This window comes from Apteryx mantelli, chromosome 9 (genome assembly GCF_036417845.1).
Source record: "Apteryx mantelli isolate bAptMan1 chromosome 9, bAptMan1.hap1, whole genome shotgun sequence".
NCBI lineage: Eukaryota > Metazoa > Chordata > Aves > Apterygiformes > Apterygidae > Apteryx > Apteryx mantelli.
In genome coordinates, this window is record NC_089986.1 from 7,338,294 (window position 1) to 7,354,735 (window position 16,442).

A 16,442-nucleotide genomic window follows, 5' to 3' on the forward strand; every position below is an offset into this window, starting at 1 on the left:
AAGCGATTGCCAGGAGATTGTCCTAGCAAGTTTAAAATAATTTACCATGGAATAAAAAAAGCAGAGCACAAACTGTGAAACGCAGACCAATAATTCCTTAATCACCCACAGACGTTTCTCGACTGGACCAGCGCCTGAAATGAACTTTGCTGTGTCAAGTGGATTTTTTTATACTGCTTCTATTGTATTTTTAGGTGTTCAAGCTGATTAACACGACTTTGGGTTGTACAATGGAAGCACGTTATAACTCAGGCAGGCTGTGCTTTAATCACTGTCTCGGTAAAAAAAACACTGCTAGGGAAAAGCTTTTAGCAAATCATTATCTTTGTCAGTTAAGTATTTTTCTGAGACTTTTGTTAAAACGTCTATTTTTTTATTTTAGAAGCATTTACTCTAAAATGCTTCTAATGAATCACTATACAGGGGAGTATAGATAGACAATTTAGCACTGTAGTCAGAAGGCAACTACTCTAAATTTATGAGCTCTCTAGAATGATCTTCCTGAACAATTACAAGCAAGTCCAGCTCTCTGTGTATTAAGGGTTAATCTTTGCCAAGAGACCTCTGTCCGCAGAACTACCAGGTACTACAGCTAAGCGTTTTGTTGAGCCCATCACTAGGGAAACAACATCTCTTCAAATGGAGAAGCTTACAGGAAAAAAGAATATATGCAAAAAGAAAAGTACAAGACCATTTATCTTTTAAAAATCTTGTTTTGTCTGTTGATTTCCCAATATGGCTAAGAAACCCCTTCTCAAGGGAAAGCGGCCTGCCTACTAGGTAATGTCAACGTCCTTATGTGCATGGATCTTATGAACCCTATTACTTATGCTTTTTGTTCTGTATCTAGTTTGATTCTGCTTTCAACACCTTCTCCTATTATCTCAGATCAGATTAAAAAAGAACCTGCTGATAAATCACGCTGGCACTTCGGCTGGCACCTAGTTGTTAAATTTTTCTGCCGGTTCTTTGATGAGCTCTTTTTTCTTTAGAATCTGAACTTTGATTTCAACCAAAAAAAAGCTTTTGCCCTTATAGTTGTGAAGCAGAACCTTTCTAAGCGTAAGAGTCTGCTCTCTTGCTGCATCTGCATACAGTGAGGCAGAAACAACGGGCTGCATTCAGCAGTGATTTCAGTCCAAGGGCAGGAGAGAGAAATGTGCTCTAGTTATTCTCAGAGGGGATTAAGCTGCCTCGAAACCGGGCAGTTACATCGTTGTAAATAGTTGTTTTGGACATGAATTCTGGGTGGCTGGGCTTCAGAAAAAGGTCTGTTTCCTGATTTCAGTAAAATCTTTCAGCTGACAACACAAGTAGTTTTTTCTGAGCATCACAGTTGCCGTTTAAGGCAGAGGCTGTGGAGGAAGAAGCAATCTCAAGGAAAGATTTCATCCCAAAGGGATCTCTGCAGAGTAAGGCTAAGCTATATCGTCGTAGCTGGAGGACAGCACAGGACACAGCTTCGGGGGGGGAGTAAGAAGCAGTGGTCCAGCTCGCTGATTCCCCAGTCTTGGTCTGATGGCCTGCGGGATCATGCATTTGCATGGTTTGCAGGCTTAAGGGTATAGTATAGCAGCGAGGAAGAAGAAGGGGACTCGAGGATTAAGTTCCTTATTCTGAACCAGTTTCCTGGCCCTGACCGTTTGACAGCAAGCAAAGCGGATCCATGCTCTGACACTGAACATACTCCATAAAGACCTTGCTAAAGCTCAGAGACAGATTAGTCACCAGATCTGGAGATATACCATAATCCCCACCCCATCCCCCTGGTCAGAATGGCAGAGATTTGTTGTTGTCGTCATTGTTTTGCTTTGCTTTCCCTTCCTCTGCAGCATAAGGTACGAGCTGCCTCCTCAGGATAATCTGGTTATACCTCATCTGCTGTCCCAGAAGCTATAGTCATTAGTGGTCCTTTTGTGCTCTCTGCTGTGCCATAGAGCAGTAAAATACTCCAGAATGGAAATACTTTGATTTAAACTCATTGCGCTCACAGAAAAGTGTTTGATTGAAATTCAGCAGCGTGTGATACACAGAAGGTCAAATGATATGATCTGATGGGACCTTTATGGTCTTGCACACCGTGAAGCAGTACTCGGCACTCTGGTACTGATCTCATCAGGGCGCTACCTAGAGGTAAAACACCTTCCTGCGACTGTTCACTGCTGCACAGTTTCCAGAGGGTAACATCACAACGTTTCGCAGCCAGGGTATGGCTGTATCTGCAACACACGCGCATTTGGTGCAGAAAACCCATCTGTCTTTCAACGAGCTCACTTGTGTATCGGAGGCAGCGAGGTTACATTAGCCTGATACCCACCCAGGCTAGTTCGCACCACTAGAAGATACATTTAATGACAACTGCCATATGAGTATACTGCTTAGACAGTGATGGGACTTTTCCAGAAAGTTATAGGAACTGACTCTTTCATCTGTAATAGACTTGTCCTCCCAGAAGGCCATTTGAAATCACAGGGCAGTCATCTGCTACACTTCATTTCAGTCCAAATGTGAAAACAAGCAAAACTGCATCCAAAACAATGGAATAAGTATAAGAAAATTAAACCATGGGTACATGTACAAGTGTTATCCCATTTGTTCAATTGCCAGCGGTTTCTTCCTCTAGTACGGACAGATAAATATATTACTATAGCAAAACATCCAAAACTCCACAGCAGACAGGCCGTTAGGTGCCCTCCTCTATAATAATTTCATTTATACTGAATTCCAGATATCATGATCCATCTTGAAGGTGAGGATGCTCCAGTTTTATCACTTAGAAATGAAGCAAGATTTATCTGTGTTAGATTTGCAGCCAGACTTTCTGAATGAACATGTGCACAGACAACAGCTATGTTGAGATTTGAACTAGGATTTTTCCAGTCCATCTTTCAATGGGATGACTTTTAAGCATTTCCTTTACTGCTGAACACCACAAAGGCTCAGACAATCTATTGATGACAAAGGTCAGCACCTTCTTAGCAGCCCATAAAGTGAGTCTCTCACAATCAGGTTTCAGACTTTTTAAGATTCTAGCCATTTCTTTAGGCAATGAAGCAACCTAGTTCTTTTATCTTGCTATTTTTATTGTTTGAAAGCCTGAGTCACATCTGATCTTTTTTATTTTTAGTTTTCTTTTGGAAAAAAAAAAACCCTTAATGTATCTTTTTTTGTTCAGGTACTCTCATTTCTTTGTGATAGACATAAGTAATGGCTCATTCAGTGCAAAATCAGAACTCCTTACATTTTTCTTGCTGTGATAAGGGCACACTTGCCATTGGCATTGTCCATGTTTCTGCAGTAAAGGTTTTAGCAGTAATTCCACCCTAAACACTATTTTCACTCACTATATTTAACCTGTTTATAAAAATAATAATAATAAATTGGGCTCTGGGCTAAAATTTGGCACGGGAAATAGTGTTTTTCTTAGAGTAGTTTGCAGGGATTTAACCATATTATCCTAATTGCTCTTTGAAGCTGTAACTCATAATTAGTTGTATGTACAGTGCCAAGTACAACAGGACACTAATCTCATTAGCCTATAGGCATAAGAGAAATACTAAATTGTACTAATAATTATTCTTCACAGTTATCAGACAGCTAGATCACTAGGCACTCTTATGCAGAGGCTTAGGCTTACCGTTCAAAGTAACACAAGTCCAATTTGTATTATACACAATAGCTTATGAAAGTTATCTAAAGGTGAAGGTTATATGACAGAAACAATCGCAATGTAAGAAACAACTTCTGGTTAAAACACTTAATGTATCTTTAAGGATAATGGGCAGAAACATATGGGAAATGCAATTAATCAAGGAAAGTTTTGACAAGGTGTGTTACTAATGTGGTAGTCATCCCCTGCTTGAACCGTCAGTCAAGGTGGAAAGGAAGGCATGAAGATCATTGTCACATGGCAAGGAATCTGGGAGCCTTACATAAAAGCTTTGGGCACTGATTGGCCGAAAAAGGGAAAAAGATAAATCCCTATTCCCACCAACTTTGGATAAGTCTTCAATAGTGACAGAGCCTGCTTTCCCTCTCTCATGAATCTTTTTCCTTCTGCACCCAATTTTTCTCTCTCTTATCTTTCTCTTTTGCCTTTCTTTAAATAAGGCTATAGGCAGCCATGCTCTTGTAGAGCTAGCTTGAGTGATTTAAGAGGCTGCTTCTCCCAGCTGGTCAATACTACGCTTTTCTTTAACTGCCGCAACTGCTAGTATGAGTGCTTCTAGTCCATTTCCGCACAGATTAATACAGCTTTGGGTAAATACATTCACAGAAGTACCCGTGAACTGAGCTAACCCACTTCGTTAGGCACTGAATAGGCTGGAAATACATACCAGCAGCTAGGAGCACCCAATATGTCAACCACAGGGCAGGAGAGGAAGGGAAGGGAATAGGCAAGGCTGGAAAATTCCTGCTCTCTCTCTGTCCCCTCCAGCAAAACCCAATATGGCAGGTGTATTTATTTGGTTAGTACCTTGGCTTAGCAAAGCCTGCATGCTTTGCCAAATTGCTGTGAGTCTATAATCACCTTTAAAATTTTTTTGGTTTTTTGTGTTTTTTTTAGCTTCAAGGCAGCACCTTAAAAAATTATAGTACCCACTGAAATAGGTTAGCCAAATCTCAGGACAGAGTTAAAACAAAGACCTGAATATTTAACATTTCTTTTGGGGGTTCTTTCTCTCCATGTATTCTTTAAAATACTATTTTAAAACTTTATATTATTGAGTATCACAACAGAAGAAGTTAACTGTCAAAAGTACCACACAAAATTACAGACCTAGAATTACAGACAAGAGTTTTATTAACATGTTATTAGAATAAAATTAGAACTGCAAAGGACAGTAAACAACTACAATAATAATTCAAAATCAAGAAGAAAGCAGAATCTCTCAGTCGCCTATCTCAGAATACTTAGGGAGAGCAAATACAAAAGAGAAACATCAGGGATTGCAATCTGGAGGAAGGAAAAGGCAGATATAGCGCATTGTGAGAACTCCAAATGTGTGCTTGGTAACTAATGTGACCAAAGAAAAATTAAGAGAGACAAATTAAGGATGTTTTCTGCATACGTTTGTTAGGCACTGTGTAACTGTCTTGCTTACATTGCCTGCTAGTGAAATATTTCCTCTGAAAGTGTGGGAGAAAAATACTGAGAAACACAAGAGAGAGCAGGGAAAGCATTTCAGCTCTGCGTAATGATGTCATCCTGTTAGCACAAAGACCAGCATTGTCGATTAGGAAAAAAAGGTCAACACTGTGGCTGACGGGGATGTGAAGCCTGGCCAGCCTTCCTAGATTGGATTCAGCAGCTCAGCCCTGCAGGAGCAGAGCGGTTCATTTCCATAGCTAAAGGGACACTGAAAGGAAATAGAGAGAGAGAAGGGAGGAGGAAAAAAAAAAGGAAAGAAAAACAGAAATTTTAAAATGGTAAAGATTTCTACAGCAGACTCCTGAAATTTGGAGTTGTGAGAACAGATAATTCCTCTGATGGAGGAACAAGGATGTATGCACGTGCCTAAGGTATAAACAGAGCAGTAAGCTTAAGGTAATCTCTAAATGAAAAGCAATGCAAAGACTGGTCCTAGGACTGAGATGCTGTGCTGAAAAGGCTTGAGTTTTTTTTCTTTTCTTTTCTTTTCTTTTGGTACTGCAATATTTCCTAATTCTGTTGGGAAGACAAGAAAGCAATTTTTGAAGAGATTACAAAGCAAACGTCCAAGTGTCCTACTTGCTCTCGTTCAGAAGGAGATGAAGAACTATTGATTTTCTGAAAAGATTGCTTTGAAATGGTGGGAGCTGAGTACTTCTAAAGAAGGAGTGCAGAGGGGCAGAGTTTGGTGTAGCAGGGTTGCTGCAGACTGTGCTGTGGGCTTGATTAGCCAACACGCTATTAGGAGGTCTGCATCTCCGAGCTGCTCTGGACAGCCCTGCTTCCAGGATAACACAGGAATTCAATGAGAGCTCGCTACACAAAGACAGCTCTTTCACTTCACAAAATAATCACATTCCTGTGGGGGTTAGCCCCAGGAAAGCCCAAACCTAAAGGAGACGTTAGCAGACCTGTAACCACTTCCATTACCTATTGCACGGCACACAAAACGTACCAGCTGTCAGATCCACAGCAAAGAAGGTGCCTGATATCCTGCATGGCATTTAGATCAAATGCAAAGCAAGAGCGACGTGGGCCAGGGATACGGCTCCTTTTCTTGCTCCAGCCGTACCAGATGAATAGGTTACCCCAGGGGGCGAATCCCCTTACTGCGCCCTCACTTCTGCTCCTTAGCTCACCTTAATCAAAAGGAGCCGCATTAGAAGATACCTACCTCTTCCGCTGTCGATGTTTGTGTTGACCAAACACAGAACTCCAGTTGATATTCCCCTTGATTTGGGGAAATGTTAGCCGCAGCACCCAAACTCTTCAGGGGGGCGCCCCCATTTTGGCAAAGGAAAGGCAGACAAATTTCATGGATCTCCTTTCTTTTAGCTGTCCCATGTAATTAGAATGGACTTTCTGAATGAAACTGGGGCATTTTGAAGCTTGGCAAAAAAGCGCTAGAGCTTCATAAGGCAATAATTTTATCGTCCTCTAGGACAAAAATATAATACCTTGGTGAGCTTAATTCTTTGCTCTGGTAATACCACAAAAAGCTCCACAGATTAACAGACAACCAAAAGAACAAACAGAGAGAAAAAAAAGACATGAGAATGGGAAGAAGAAGGAAAGGTGGAAGGAGAAAAGCAAAAGGAAAATGAAATCAGAAGTAGGGGTCTGAGAAAATTTGAAAAGGATTAAAAAGGCCACCACAGCATGGCCATCACATTGCAATAAAAAGTGAATTTAAGTGGATTGAGGGATAGTCCTCCTTCTGAATGTCCTTCCATATGGCTCCGTTTCCCTGCACAGGCCTCCCTAGCTAGATGTCGTTAACCAGAATTCCTTTTTCTGATGTTTTATAGTTGTGGCTTTTATTTCTTTGTTGCTGTTGTTCTTTATGACTGTTGTATCTGATTTCCAATGTAAGAGCAATAAACGGAAGAAAAAGAGTAAAAACAGTAGAGTAAAATCCAGGATGAGAGAACAATGCAGCAGACAATAAGCGCTGGCAAGTCCCTCCCGCGCTGCTGGTAATGAGGATGCTTTTGCAAGGAAGGTCCATAGAGACCACAGCCTAAATGAGAACTGGGAAATCTTAGCGAGCTAGACCAGATCTTCTGCTAGTATAAATTAACACTGACCTATCCCAAAGATTTTTGTGTGTCTGGAGATAGGGAAGCTGGTGATGCTTTTGAGCACAAACCATTCCTATGATCAGAAATTCATCCTTGCAGAGAAGAGCAGGCAAACAGTGCGTCTGGCAGCTCTGCACCTCAGCCGGCAAAACAAAGTTGTCTTTTGCAAAGTTAGGTACTGAATTTCTGTGCCCCAAGCAATACAATGTGTCTCGAAGCTTCCGCTCAAGTGACCCTTAAAGGCGGTACTGGAATTCTTCTGCTTGGGTTATACAGGCTAATAAGAGCCTGATAACCGGTGGGAGGGCGCTGAAGCGTTCATGCATACGAAACCAGACGCGCACCTATAACCTGAGATTCTTCTGATGCCATGGAAGGAAATGCAGAACTACGGGTGCTTGACTCTGTGAAACTTTCAGACCCGTTTCGAGACTCAGATGTCCCTGCAGTGAGCGACGGCGAAACAGGACGTTTATGTAAGAGTCACGCGTGGTAAAGGGGAGAGGTTTGTTTCCAAAGCACCAAGGCTTTCAGTGCGCTTGCACCAGGCTGTCTAACTATCACTGTTCACCGAAGGAATGAAGAGGTGAGGGCTGACCTGAAACTTAGTGCTAGTTTTACTGAGCACGTTAAATACCAGTGAAAACTCCAGGAGTACACAGAAGGGAAAAGAGGGAGGAACTTTTCTGGTGGCAGCAAGCCCTGCTGAAGTAGCCAAGGCAGCAGCAGCGGGGACTCATTTGGCCTGGAGTCTGCTTGATTGAAAATAAAAGGCGATGATTTTCTTATGACTCCACAATTCAATTGAATAACTTGGTCTGCTATCTAATACTTCTTTGTCATACAGAATAATCTGTACCTTGAAGGCCTTGTTCAGGCATAAACTTATTAATTTCCATGGCAGGCCCAATCCTGTGAAGTGCTGTGCTTCCACAACATAGGAGAAACCAAGGCAGCACAGTAACTCACAGGGTGAGGCTGAATCTGCCATCAGATATGTAATTAAGTATTATGGGTCCCACTGGGAGGCAGAGGTATTAAGCACAGATGTGAAACGATTTAGCCCTAGCCACTCACGGCCCCTCCTCGCCTCCGAGCGGTGACAGCTATCACTGACGGGTCCTCTAGACTCGCTTATCTCCTACAGACCAGTGCGCCTGTTGCCTTGCGTTAACGGTACACCTCCGAGGGCTGCCGTTTTTGTGGTAGTGTGGCACAGAGCCAGGCTAAAGTCAAGGGTTAGAATATATGATAAAGCATTTTAATGGTGTATCTATCCACCTCCTGATTTCACTAGCTGCTTTACCAAATACTCCAGTTACGCTTTTTCCATTTCACACAGTGTGGAATAATGACTTTTAAGTATTCCTAGGCAAAAAAAGCCTGGAAGGAAGAAGGCAAAGGCAGAAAGCTTAAAAAAACTTATGTGACACCAAGAGAAGCACATCGATAATTTAGGGATTATACTCATTAAAAAGGTATGTTACTACTTTATATAGCCATCACAACAAACCCAGAAAATTTAGATTTAGGGTTTCTGGCGGTTTTTGGCGTTTTAACCCTTGAATTACAACTATGCATTTCACCCTTAACTGGTTTATAATTTGACACACAACATTTTAATAGTGGCAGCTGAAGCAAATCCAGTAACAACTGAGAGCTAAACCATGCACAGGTGACAGCTCCTGACAAGCCTAGCTTCAACTCTGCAACTTCATGCGGCCAATAGACCTGTAACATAAAAGTTAGCAGGAAATAAAAGGTTGTGAAAAAGAACTGGCTGAAATAGCTCAGATTAACATTCAAGGCAGTCCTTCTACTTTAGCAGCACCTTAGTATGTCTTCTGGTTTTAATTTCTTCTTTCAGATCAGTGTCTTCATTTTCCAGTGAAGAAATTGCCTATTGTGCAATTATTTTAATCTCTCTAAAGGTTTATTAACTCTGTTATGTTATTTTTGTCAACACGAATTTTAACCTTGAAGTGTCACAAAAACACCAGTGAAACCTTTCTTCCTTCTCTTGCTGAATAGGAAGGTACCTGGCATAAGTTCTCTGGGGGCAAATCTCCCTTTCAGGACTTGCTAGAGAACGTGGTCTTTGGCATGCTTATGTGCAGCGACACAACTTTTTAGGAGCAGTGACAGCTGCAGGAAATCCAGTGGCAGTTGTGAGCCACTGCAAAACAACACCAAAAAATCTGATCTAGCAGTTGATTCTACTGTCTTTTTGTTCGTTTTATTCAGTGTACAGTTGGTGCTTGCCTTTATTTCCTATAAACTACATCTGGAATGAAGCCAACGCTGCCACGAACTAATGCTGATTCTGTAGTCCATGCTTTTGTAACCTTTAAGTTATACTACTCTAATATTTTATTTTATGACCTTCCTGAGAAAATTCAGCAAAGCTCCAATGGATGCAAGGTATTGCAACCTGAATATTAACTTGTAATAACATGACTAATATGTTACATCAGTGGAAAGAGAACTGTGCCAGCTCCTTTGTTCAGCTGATTTGGCCAGGAGAAACTTGCCGTGGAAGGCAGGGCCGTACCTGGGATGCAAGCATCACGGATCTTGCCACAGTAAGATCTTTTCCATTAGTAGAGCTCTTCCAAGCAGTTCTGTTTGCTCTGAAATTTAGCTTTAAAGAGGAGCAGGTGCCCTGGTACTATTCTTCTGAAGGTCTTACAAGGTAGCTTTGGAAGACTGAGTGATGTGACTTAGTCACATTGCCTTCCAGTCATATTTACAGATTTGTTTCTAAAATTCCTTAAGATTGTTTTCCCTAACGTCAACATGTCCATGAAGGAATTAATACTGAACCCAATTTTCAGTTATCTTTCCCAGGCTTAAGGGTTAAGAGAGGGTCAAGGACACTGGCAAATTCCTTTTGGATTACCAAAATTTGGGTTTATCCAGGGCCCAGCACTCTGCTATCGCAGTTCATACCTGTCACCTTCTGTATGTCATTAAAAAAGGGAAACACAGAGGTGGGTGCTGGTCCTCACCTCCCTTCAGAACTGCCTGTAAGCCACAGAACAGAGAAATATTTCAGGGCAGCAGTCCTCAAGTTAGTCAGCTGCTGCCCAGGGATATAACCATCATTTTAAATACCAAAACCATGAAGATGCAATTGTATAGCTGTATACCTAGCTGAGAAGTATCTTTCCTCCTTTTCGATACTGTTTTTTTCCTTGACTGTTACTGTCTTTATGTTGAAAAATCCTGAATTGTTCATTTTTAAAAACAGCATTTGCTGCTGTCAGACTGACTGTGGTTTGCAGAAGACAGTAAATTCTAGGTTTTTCATTTGCGAGGCTGAGTAAAGCCATTACAGCTTTAACCTTTTGTTGTTTCCAGCTTGGATAGAGCATAATTTTAGAGGATGCTGGAATTAAGCTAATAAATAAGTAGAAAGAAAAATTAAAGCTAACGCCAGGGACTTTGAGCGAGCCAGCTTTGCCTCCTGGCTTCTGTAAATTCTTGCTGCAGCTGCTCTTGCAGCTGCATTATTTTCAACATCAATCTAAGTGATGCTATGTAATAGCCCAGTTACGGAGGGATTAAAGAGCTGACAGAATCCTAAAATCTTCAGACTTCTTCTAAAATCTACATTCTGAAATACCATATTTAAACTATTTTTCAATGTTTGAATTAAAATGGGCACAATTAGAGTTGATTCTTATTTTGTTTTTCAACTGGTAGTTATTACATTGAGCAAGTATTCCTGATGGTCATGGTCCTGCAAACACACACATACAGCATCTTAATTTTGTAGAAGTGAGTAGTCTCGCCGAGGCGTTTAACGCTAGACATGCAAACAAGCAGTTACAGAGCTAGGGCCTATATTTATAATGAAGAAATGTGGCAATGCAGCAAAACATTTTGCACTGCATTTTCTGCATATTCTTTCAAAACAGTGATGATAGGTGGAGTTTCCTCATTGTTGGCCAGACTTACTATTTCAGGCAGCTGGTAAAAGCCTCGCTGATTTTGTCAGAGCAAAGATAAACCAACGCTAAACATTTCAAAAGGACTCACTCTTACACGCGTCTGGAGATTGTCCATAAAAGTTTGTCGGGGGCTGTGTTTGAATAATATTACCACGGTATTTCATCTACATTTTCTAAATAGTTTTGCAAGCTTTGGTATGGGTATCCTGGCAATACCACCAACTTGCACAGATAAAACTAAAGAGCTTTTAAAGAGTAGGAGCCATAAAGGGAACATATCTAATAAAATACTTCTTTTATTGATTCTTAATGTAATGTATTACAGTATTATAATTCCTATAAATGGCACAACTACAGAATGAGCAGCATGGCCACCTTGCAGTACAACAAACCTCATCTTATTTAGCATGCTGCTTACCACCTGCCTTCTAGAAGGTGTGCAATTAGATGACAATTTCACTGTTTATTTTAAAGTAATGTTTCTAACTTTCAGGGCTGCAAGAAAAAGCTTGGAAATATAACTTAAGGATCATGTAAAGGCTCAGGAAACAAAAGAAATCAAAGAATGTTATTTGTAACAAAATAAAAAATCACTTTTATCTGGTTAGATGATCCTGGCTACCTGCCTGAGGATGCCTAATGTTCAAGGTTAGCAATATTAAGTGACAGAGGGAGGTTTTTATTGCTCAGGTATTGGAATAAGAGCAAGGAAAAAAATTTTTTTTTCTTTCTAATTATACTTTACATGCATCTTTCTGGTAAGTGTGGGCAGATCATGTGATTTCTCTGCCTCGCAGAGCTAATAAGTCTTCCCTTCTCCTTTTCAGTATTGTATGGATCAACTTACTAATATTTGTGAAACACAAAGGAATTAAAATGATGAAAGTCCTATAAATAAATTAATGTATCTCCATTCATTACCTCAGGAAAGCTCTGTTTAGTTTCAAGAAGTGATTACTGAAAAGGCTTTAGCATGTATTTTATCAGCAAACAAGATGACGTTAAGTGGCAATATTTTAAAATTAGTTGCCTTCCATTCTTTAAACTTTACTGGAAAAAAGTTACATTTTGTTTTCAGATTGTATTTCCCCAAGTATAAAACAGATGCTTTTGGATAAATAGATTTGGAACATATTATTAAATTAATTGAAGAAAAAGAAACATAATGAAATAAAATCAAAGTATCTGGAAAAAAAAAAAAAACCTTTTCACAGGCCTGGAGTGGAAATCTAATGTTCCTTCTCTTCTTTATCCTGGTAGAAGATGACAGGTATTCTGTCATCTTCCAAAGCACCATCTGAGATGCTACTTCTGATCTGAACAAGAACAGGTATCCTTTCAGAGAGAACCAATTTCAAAACCCAGTTAAACGTATTAAATCTATTTCCACATTAAGCACATTGTTTGTGCTTAGTACATTTATTATTATTATTATTATTATTATTATTATTGCAATACAGTTAGATAGTGCCATCTGAAATCAGGGTCCTATTATACTAGTACTAGTTCGTAGTACAAGATGTTTTTAAATAGACCGAGCAGAGGAAAGAAGTGTCCTTTGCAGTCAAACGGGGATAAGAAAATAAGGCACGGAGAAATTAATCTTACTCAGAGACACATAGGAGATCCAGGACATATCTAGGAAGTGACTTCCCACTTTAAACAGTAATCACAAGGCTGGTTGTCCTCTCTAAGGCCAATCTAAAAATGGTGCCGAACCAGCTCAGCCCACTCTCACCTGCCTCGGGAGCTCTTGAGGAAAGAGCCCTGTCGGGAAGTGTCGGGAAGGTCCAGAGCAGACCTGCCCCACGTCCACGCTGAAGGCGCACAAGCCGGCGCCCAGAGGCTAGCACGGCCTCGGGGACTGCACAAGTGTCATGGATGCAGCAAGGATAACTGGGGCTTCATGCTCTTCAGGTCAGCCCAGCTTCATAATTCAAGCTCAGCTCTTCCTCACCTCCTTGTGTGTGCTTTAGGCCCAGGGCTTTGAAAACGGAAGAAACTGAATGTGATGGAACGTGTCTTATTCACACGTAACACCAGGAGGGAACTCTATATCCACACAACCCTGCTTCTGCCCATTGCACCCCAGGTCGTTGAGCGTGAGCGTCTCTCCCCACCTTGGCCCACTGGAGGAGACACCTTCATGATGATTACCAGCTGAGCTCATTAACTATATACTATAAAAAAAAAGTTCTAAAATAGGTTTGAAATAGGGTTTTGAATAAGGTCCTTGTACACTTGTCAAGAGATTAAATTGCCGAACACACTTGAATGAGAGCAACTTGTTAACCTTACTCTATAGAAATTCTGCAAATGCATTTAGAAAAGATGGTAAAATATGAAGTCTCTGCTACTTCTGCTTCGAAGAAATAATCCTTGTAAGCGCAGACCACAAAACAGAGCTGATGCAGAAAGACTCACTGAACTCATACAGACAACTGGGAACACCATAAGGGTTCAACAGGAATTTCGGAATAGAGCAGAAAATGACATAAACCTCACAGACATCACTGATCCTGGTGCCAAGCTATCCTCATAAGCGCTGAGGACTAAAGAATCCTATGACTGGAGGGAGATAAGGGAGTAAGAAACACAAAACAGAATCAGCGCAATTAGTCAAGTAACTAAGATACAAAATCTCAAAACAGAACACATGCCAAAACAGAACCATATTGCTACAAAATGTCATTCTGCAGATAAATGAATAAATTTACTCTCAAGCCAGGTTTGTTTTGTGCAATAGCTTCAGCCCTAATGCTTTCTCTGCGTGCTTGCTTCCCCAGGTGCAACTTAGATACGGCATCTAAATTTTCCTGCTTTAGCTATGCAGTTGAGGTGAGACCCAGACATATGAATCATTGCATCCTGTCCACACTTACCGTTCTGCTGGCTCAAAAGTGCAGAGCAGAGCAAAACAGTGATACGGGGAAAAGTGCGGCAGGGCTGAAGCAACAAAAAGGGAAAAGAAATAAAAAGGGAGTACTTAGGGATTCAGTTAGAGAGGCAAAACACAGAAGACTTGAGGAAGACTTTTTGAAATAAAAAAGATAAGAATCGGAGATGACAGGAGTGTGAAACACGTAGTTGGATGACCGGCAGAACTAATGAAACCGAGTCTGCTGTGCCTTTGTAGCTGGGCTCTCCGGGGTCTCACAGTGTGCAAGCTCTGAACAAAGCTTTTCCCAGGGCTGGAGCACTCACAGTGTCTCTCTCTGTCTCTCATGTGAATTTTCCTAGTGTCTATCTAGGGGGCTGTTATTTGGAGATAGGGACCAGATAGATCTGGACACACAGTAATTTGAATTCTTTTTTCTCAGAAAAAAAAGAAAAAAGCTGAAGTCAGAATGAAATGGAAGTGGAAGGAAGCTGCAAAGTGGAAGCAAAAGTGAAATAAAAAAGTAGAAAGCCCTCCTCCACCTAGATCTTCAACTTTTTAAACCCAAATGACTAATGGGAAATGAGGAAAAGCTCTGGATGGAGAGAGGCTGGATGAAGAAGGGTTGAGATAGGTGCCTAAATAGCTCCATACTGTTCCCTCATTAATCTCCACCCTGTTAAGCATGGAGGTAACAGAGGAGGAGATATGGTTCTCCTCTTGTATGGCCAAGAGCCCTTTCTGTTTCCTCCCAGGCCTGTCCCCCCCTTGGAAGCACAAAAGCCACAGCCAGCTCAGGAGAAGCAACAGATGAATACCCTGTTATTACTCAAAGGGAGAAGTCCCAGGCTTCTTAACCCAGACCCAACGTGGACCTCTTCTGCGTAGGGCAAGGAGGTGGACGGGAGCCCTTCTCAGCAGGCACTTACCAGGCAGCGTCTGCAGGTCGCCGGTGCCTGCGTTGGCCGGCTGAGCCGCGGGCGGCAGTGGGACCCGGAATGCACCAGGGTTCGAAAGACAACATTCCGGCGTCCCCAGGCGTCCCTGTGGAGAATTTGGGTGAGGTTACTATTCTAAACATCCTAGTTGTCAGTAGTGATCTGATCCTTTTTTTTATTATTATTATTACTTGGGTTGTGCACATCTTTCTTAAAAAATAGAATTATGAAACAAAAGGAGAAGCAAGTAGTACAAAAGGTGAAGTAATCAGCATGCTTGGTACAGACATTTCAGGTTGCCCATGTCCCCTGATTTAAGTTAAAAAAAAGAAAAAAAGTACTAGTACAGATGGATTGCTCATAGGATGTATTCAAAGTTGCCAGTACAAACAGCATAATTTTTAAGGATAAGCATTCCCTGTACAGCAATGTTGGAACCAAATGCTGTTTATGGATGCGATTAGTTCGTATATTTGTGTGATTATACACGTGGGATCTGATTCACGAGATTGCTTCTTTCTTCCCTGACAAAGGATAGATGTAAGGAAAGCCTAAAAATGTTTGTGCTGGTTAAAAATATTCATGAAAAGTAAAACTTCAGGTGTAGAAAAGCCACATAAGGAGAAAAAAATGGGGTTTTTAGACCTTTTGAAATTTCTACTGTGCAAAGAGTTGTAGTGTTTAAGGCTCATAAAATAGATTAAGAGTCTGGTGACATACAAGAGTGGGTTTTTTTCTCTGCTCTTTGTTTGGCTATATATCAGTAGGTCTTCTAGGCAGAAGAAAAGTCTTGCTGACTACATCAAAGATTCCTTACTAGGAATAGACCTTAAAAAATAAAAAGTAGGGCTAGTTGAAAAGTGTTTGTCAGGTATTTTTTTAGTGGAGATTTTTTTCTTCACTAAAAATATGCATCTCCCCCCCTCTCAAAAAAGGATTCTTTTTTGCTGAAAAGTAAACAAGAAAATAGAATAGTTGTGTTTGACTAAAACGTGGCTGGTCTGAGAAGCAGGCTGTGGTGGTCTCTGTGAGATCTAGCCCAAGCAGGGAGACCAAATTAGACACAAGAACATGAAGCATTCAAACCAGAGCTTTCATGAGACATTAAAGCAAAATTTTCAAATCAAATCTTCACTTTTTACCTCTAAAATGCTTTGTCTTAAATACTTCCATGAAAAATTGAAAATTTTCGTCTGAAAAAATATTCTGTCTTCTTTGGAGAAAGAAAATGTCTTCCTCATTTCCTGACCAGGTTGTACCTGATGCTGCACCAGAAAAGGAGGCAAGCAGAGACTCATGCTAAGCTCTGCCAGGAAGCTATTTTGAAAGGATAATGTTGATGGTCCATCTAAAACAAAGGGATTAAGACAAACCAGCTTTTGCAGGTAGCCAAGGGTAGGCAGGGGAGCACCATGGTGAGAGTGCCCAGCTCCCTACGAG